Source organism: Ornithorhynchus anatinus, chromosome 21 (genome assembly GCF_004115215.2).
Source record: "Ornithorhynchus anatinus isolate Pmale09 chromosome 21, mOrnAna1.pri.v4, whole genome shotgun sequence".
Lineage (NCBI taxonomy): Eukaryota > Metazoa > Chordata > Mammalia > Monotremata > Ornithorhynchidae > Ornithorhynchus > Ornithorhynchus anatinus.
In genome coordinates, this window is record NC_041748.1 from 19,877,190 (window position 1) to 19,883,866 (window position 6,677).

At 45.9% G+C, this 6,677-nt stretch overlaps 1 non-coding gene across 1 annotated transcript; it reads right to left on the reverse strand.

Annotated features, from left to right (window-relative positions):
- Window positions 1-5,101: 5,101 nt before the first annotated feature.
- On the reverse strand, window positions 5,102-5,239 carry LOC114806244. Its single transcript, XR_003754279.1, has one exon. It is a non-coding gene; the product is annotated as a small nucleolar RNA SNORA7 (small nucleolar RNA).
- Window positions 5,240-6,677: the final 1,438 nt, after the last annotated feature.

The window sequence follows — 6,677 nt, forward strand, 5'->3', positions numbered from 1 at the left end:
GCACAATAGTAAGTGCTCAAGAAGTACGATTGACTTAATGATTACAATGTATTAATAAAACAGACACATTCCCTGCCCGCAATAAGCTTACAATCTAGAGGGGGAGACAGACATTACTATACTTCCTATTTATATAGTAGTGGGCATGCATACATTTCTATAGGGCTCAAGCCATTCGACATCCTCCACAGTGGCTGAGGCAGTAGATAATCGTATTTGAGCGCCTAATATGTACAGAACACTGTATTAAGCATTTGGGAGAGTCCAATAGAAATAATAAATAGACATGATCCCTGCCCTCATAAGGCTTACAAAATAACAGTAAAAATACTCTGCTATGTATGTTGTATATCACAAATATACATTTATAGAAAGTACTCGTGACATATTCACATATTGAATATTCAAATGACTTTTTCAGCCATTTCTTCTTGACTTACTCGTGGTCTAGTGAATATAGTACAGGACTAGGAGTCAGGAGACCTGAGTCCTTTTACTTACTTTCTTTGTGACTTTGGGCAAACCATTTAGCTTTCCTGGGCCTCAGTTTCCTCATCTGTAAAATGGGAACTAATTGCTTGTTCCCCTGCGTCTTAGTGTGTGACAGGGACTGTATCATATCTGATTTCCTGTGACTATCCTAGGGTTCAGCACAGTGCTGGGCACATAGCCAGCACTTAAGGAGGACTATAATTAACATCACTAATACCTGTTAAGCCCTTGTTTTTCCTCTCACCCCTGGTGTTTGCAAAACTTGGCAATTCCTTGTCTCCTTCTTACCCCATACCATTTAATTGTCAGCCAACTGAGGGCAGGGACTGCATCTTTTGATTTCTCCATGGTACAAGCACTTTGTATACGGCTTTGTAACCAGGAAGAGCTCAGTAAATTCAACTCATAGAGGGGTCAATCATTCAATCAATTAATTGTATTTATTGAGTGCCTATTGTGTGCAGAGCACCATATTAATACGACAAAGTTTGCAGACATAATCCCTGGCCACAGTGAGCTTACATTCTAGCAGGGAGACAGGCATAAATATGAATAATTTGCACATAGTGAGGGGGGACTGAGGGTGGGATGAAAACTAAATGCCCAAAGGGTACAGATCCAAATGCATAGGCAATGCAGAATGGCGAGTGAGTTGGGGAAAAGAGGATTTAAGCGGGGAAGCCCTCTTGGAGAAGATGTGATTTTAATAAAGCTTTCAAGGTGGAGAGAGTGGTGATATGGCATATATGGAAAGGGAGGGAGTTCCAGGTCAGAAGTAGTACATGGGAAAGGGGTCGGCAGTGAGATAGACAAGATCGGGGTGTGGTCGGCAAGCTGGCGCTATAGGAGAGGAGTGAAGTGTGCAGGCTGGGCTGTAGTAAGACATCAAGGAGATAAGGTAAAATAGGGTTACCAGATTGAGTGCTTTAAAACTGATGGTAGGTAGTTTCTCTTTTGATTTGAAGGTGGATGGGAAATCACTGGACATTCTTAAGGAGTGGGGAGATATGGACTGAATTTTTTTTTAGAAAAATGATCTGGACAACAGAGCAAAGTTTGAACTGGAGTAGGAGATACAGGAGGCAGGGAGGTCAGCGAGGAAGTGGATGCAGTAGTCAAGGCAGGATGGGATAAGTGGTTGGGTTAGTATGTTAGAAGTTGGGATGGAGACGAAAGGAGATTTAAGCAATGCCGTGTAGGTAGAAACAATAGGATCTGGTGGCAGATAGAATATTTGAGCACCATGAGAGAGCAGTCGAGGACCACGCCAAAGTTACCGGCTTCTGAGTTAGGGAAGATAGTGGTGCCGTCTACGGCGATGAGAAAGGCAGGGAGGGCAGGGTTTGGGTGGGAAGATAAGTTCTGTTTTGGACATGTTTTGTTTGTGTCAGCGGGATATCCAGACAGAGATGTCTTGAAGGCAGGAGGAAATGCAAGCCTGCAGAGAAGGAGAGAGGTCGGACTTGGAGATGTAGATTTGGGAGTCATCTGCATAAAAATGGTACTCGAAGCCATGCTGTCAGTGAGTTCTCCAAGGGAGTGGGTGTAGTTGGAGAATAGAGGGAGACACTGAACTGAACCATGAGGAATTCCCACTGTCAGAGAGTAGGAGGCAGAGGAGGGGCCCATGAAAGAGAATGAGAAGGAACAGGGAGAGTGATAGGAGGAAAGCCAGGAGAGGACTGTGTCAGTGAACCCAAGGTTGGATAAAGTTCCAGTTTCAAAGTCATTGAGAGGGCAAGGAGGATTAGGATGGAGTAGAGGCCATCAGGTTTGATGATAAGAAGGTCATTGGTCATTTTAGAGAGGGCTCTATCCGGGGAGCAAAGCAGGCAGAAACCATTCATTCATTCAATAGTATTTATTGAGCGCTTACTATGTGCAGAGCACTGTACTAAGCGCTTGGAATGAACAAGTCGGCAACAGATAGAGACAGTCCCTGCCGTTTGACGGTCTTACAGTCTAATCGAAACCAGATTGGAGGGATTAAGGAGAAAATTGGAGAAGAGGAAGTGGAGGCGGGGGTAGTGGACAACTCTCTCAAGGAGTTTGGGGAAGAATGATAGGAGGGAGATGGGGTGAAAAGACGGGGTCGAGGGAGAGGTTTTTTTAGGATGGGGGATACTTCAGTGTGTTAGAAAGCATTGGGGAAGAAGTCACTGGAAAGCAAATGGTTGAAGTTGTCAGTCAAGGAGGGAAGAAGGGAGGGGGAAAGTTTTAATAAAGGTATGAAGGGATGGGGTTGGAAGCACGAGTGGGCTGGGTAGATTTTGAGAGGAGACGAGGTGAATGGATCTGTCAATTTTACCTCCTGCTCCCCTTCCGCCAGGTCTCCCCGGTTCCTGTAGGGTTCAGATGAACCCAGAGGCAGTGTTGCCTAGTGGATAGAGCATGGGCCTGGGAGTCAGAAGAACCTGGGTTCTCATCCTGGCTCCTCCACTCACCTGATGGGTGACCTTGGGCAAATTGCTTCTCTTCTCTGAGCCTCAGTTCCCTCTTCTGTAAAATGGGGATTACTGTGAGCCCCATGTAGGACAGGGACTGGGTCTAACCAGATTTGCTTGTATCCACCCTAGCGCTTAGTACAGTGCCCGACAAATAGTAAGCGCTTAACAAATACCACATTTATTATTATAAGATGCGTTTCGGGATGCCCTCCTGAGAGCTGCTGACCAATGACTGAGTCTCATGAGGCTGGAAATGGATTGGTTTCTCAAGATGGCGTTCTCTGACAGTTGATGTTTGGTCCAGTGATTCTAATCTGGTCCCTCACCCCCTGCAAACCCTCCTTGGAACCGAAGAATGTAGATTGGGAGCACACACTATCCCTTTTCCTACAGGCCTCTAAGCTAATGCACTGCCGAATAGATTTGGAAGGGCCTATTTCTTTGCACTCTGAGAGAGGGAGTGAATTAATGCCTGAGGAAAATCTCCAGAGAACCGGCGTCTGAGCATGGGAGACCCTGGTTGCTAAATCAACAGTTATAAACTCGCCCAAGTCATTTTTCATTCTTCAGTAGATTTGGAAGACATTTTCCTTTTCAAGTGCATTGCGAACTGCGTTTTGGTCGGGACTTGGTCAGAAACCTCAACTCCATTATCCTCAAAAAGCCACTGCTTGTGACAGAGGGAGGGAACAGAGGGATTGAGGGGGAGAAAATGCCCCCGAAGATGTAAGTCTGACAGAATCTATGTAGCAGGAGAAGTCAAATTGTGCAAGAGATTGCATCCGTGGGCGAGAAACCTCCCAGATTGCTTTCTGTTTCATCTACAGGAAAGGATTTTTCCCCAAATCTGACTCTCTGTCCCTGAGCTGGGGTCCCCAGCCTCTGCCGAGGGAGTGGATTTGGTCTCCACCACTGGATGGGCCTCAATTAATGAGTAATAATTATTAGTGCAGTCTTTATTAAGCTCTGCCTGTATCCCGAGGCTCTGAACCTAAGCTCTGGGATGAATCAGACAGAATCAGACCGGACACATTCTCCATCCTATATGGGGATTGTAATCTAAAGGGGAGGGTCACAGTCTTAATCCCCATTTTGCAGATGAGGAAATTGAGGCAAAGACAGGTTAAAACACCTGGTCCAAAGTCACCCAGCAGGCTGGTGGCAGAACAAGAGTAGAATTCAGGTCCCCTGACTCCTTTATGTGCAGCACTTCTGTCCATATCTGTAATTTATTTCTAATAATGTCTTCCTCCCCTCGTCTAGACTGTGAGCTCGTTATGGGCAGGGAATGTGTCTGTTTATTGTTCTCTCGTCCTTTCCAGACTGTAATCCCGTCAAACGGCTGGGACTGCCTCTATTTGTTGCCGACTTGTTCATTCCAAGCGCTTAGTACAGTGCTCTGCACATAGTAAGCACTCAATAAATCTATTGAATGAATACAGTGCTCTGTACATGGAGAGTGCTCAATAAATACGATCGACTGACCCACTGACTGACTCCTAGGCCTGTACTCTCTCCGTTAGGCCACGCTGTCTCCAACCATCATCGCTGTTGGTTCTGGCGTCTTCGGGGAGGGAACTCGCATTGGCATTTTACCTCATAGTGAGGCGACGAAGGCCCTGATCACATAATTGGCAACGGATTTGCCCCCTGACTTGGGCCATATTCAATCAGTCAGTTCATCAGTGGTATATATCACGTGCCTCCTCAATGCTCAGTGCGGTTTTAAGCAACTGGGAGAATCCTGCTCCCTGCCCTCAGTGAGCTTCTGGTCAACTGGGGGAGTCCTGAGTCGGTGATAGTAACCCATCCCTCTATTAAGTCCCCAACCGTGCGGTGGGGTCGAGAGGCAATTAGTGATCAATCATCATTATTATTATCATTATTATATTTCTAAAGCACTTACTATCTATCAAGCACTCTTCTAAGTGCTGGCATCTTGTCTTATGTTGTCGAGTCATTTCCAACCCACAGTGACACCACAGACATATCTTTCCCAGAACGCCCCACCTCCATCTGCAATCGTTCTGGTAGGGGATCCAGAGAGTTTTCTTGGTAGAAATCCAGAAGTGGTTTACCATTGCCTCCTTCCACGCATTAAATTTGAGTCTCTGCCCTCGACTCTCTCTCATGCCGCTGTTGCCCAGCATGGGAGAGTTTTAATTTGTAGCAGATGGCTTTCCATTCGCTAGCCACTGGCCAAGCTAGAAATGGAATGGACAGGCCTCTGCTTGACTCTCCCTCCCGTAGCCGAGACTGGTAGAGTACTGGAAACTCTCCAGCTGTGACCCTAAGAGGGTAAATCCTGGGGTAGATACACATTTTTCAGCAGGGACAAAGCCACATGGGGCTCACAGTCTAAATGGGAGGGAGTAGGATCAATCCCCTTTTTACAGTTGAGGAAACTGAGGCACAGAGAAGTGAGATGACTTGCCCAAGGACACACAGCAGACACATGGCAGAGCTGGGATTAGAATCCAGGTCCTTGTGATTCGCAGCCCCATGCTCTGTGCACTGGATTGAGCGCCTCCATGACCTCTGCTCTCATGGCATTTACCATGTACTGTGTGTAGAGCACTGTACTAAGCACTGGCTAAAGAACAATAAAGGTAGTAAACCCAATCACTACCTTCAGCAAGCTTACAATCTAGCAGAGGAGACAGACCTAAAATAAACTTCTGATAGAAGGATAGCAAATTTAGAAATTCAGTGAAACCATGGACAAGGAATGTGTGGTTTAATACAGTGCTTAGTCCATATCTGGAATTTTATTTCCATTAATGTCTGTCTCCCCCTCTAGATTATACACTCATTGTGGGCCGGGAATGTGTCAGTTTATTGGTATATTGTACTCTCCCAAATGCTTAGTACAGTGCTCTGCACACAATAAAAGCTCCATAAACATGAATGAATACTAGGCACTAAGGTGCTTAGGACAGTGTTCCGCATATAAGATGTCCTCAGTAAATACCACCTATGGACTGAGTCAGTGAAATAGAAAGCAGATAAGTCCAGCACATCCCTGGAAGGCTAGGAGGATCTTGGCCCGTATAACAGACATGTTGACACATTGCCTGCCCACAGCAGAGTGGCCTAGTGGATAGAGCACCGGCTGGGAGTTAGAAGGACCTGGGTTCTAATCCCGGCTCTGCCACTTGTCTGCTGGGTGCCTTGGGGCAAATCTCTGGGCCTCAGTTCCCTCATCTGGAAAATGGGGATTAAGACTGTGAGCCCCATGTGGGACTGTGCCCATCCTGATTAGCTTGTATCTACCTCAGCACTTAGGACAATGCCTGGCACACTGTAATCACTTAACAACAAGTTTATAGTCTCCCCCAGGCTCAGTACAGTGCTCTGCACACAGTAGACTGTAAGCTTTGAGAATAGGGATCGGGTCTTCCAATTCTTTGGTACTCTCCCATGTGCTTAGTTATAGCACTTGGCACAGAGTAGATTGTAAGCTTCTTGAAGGTAGGGATCATGTCTATCATCTCTTTTATTCTCTCCCATATGCTTAGTACAGTGCTCTGTCTTCAGTAGACTGTAAGATCCTAGTGGGCAGGGAATTCTATTGTATCATTTATTCAATAGTATTTACTGAGTGCTTACTATGTGCAGAGCACTGTTCTAAGCACTTGGAAAGAATCAGACTATCCCAAGTGCTTAAACTTAGGTTAGTGCTCTACACAAATTAAGTACGCAAGAAACGCCAGTTGTTGGTCATTCAGAGCAGGAATA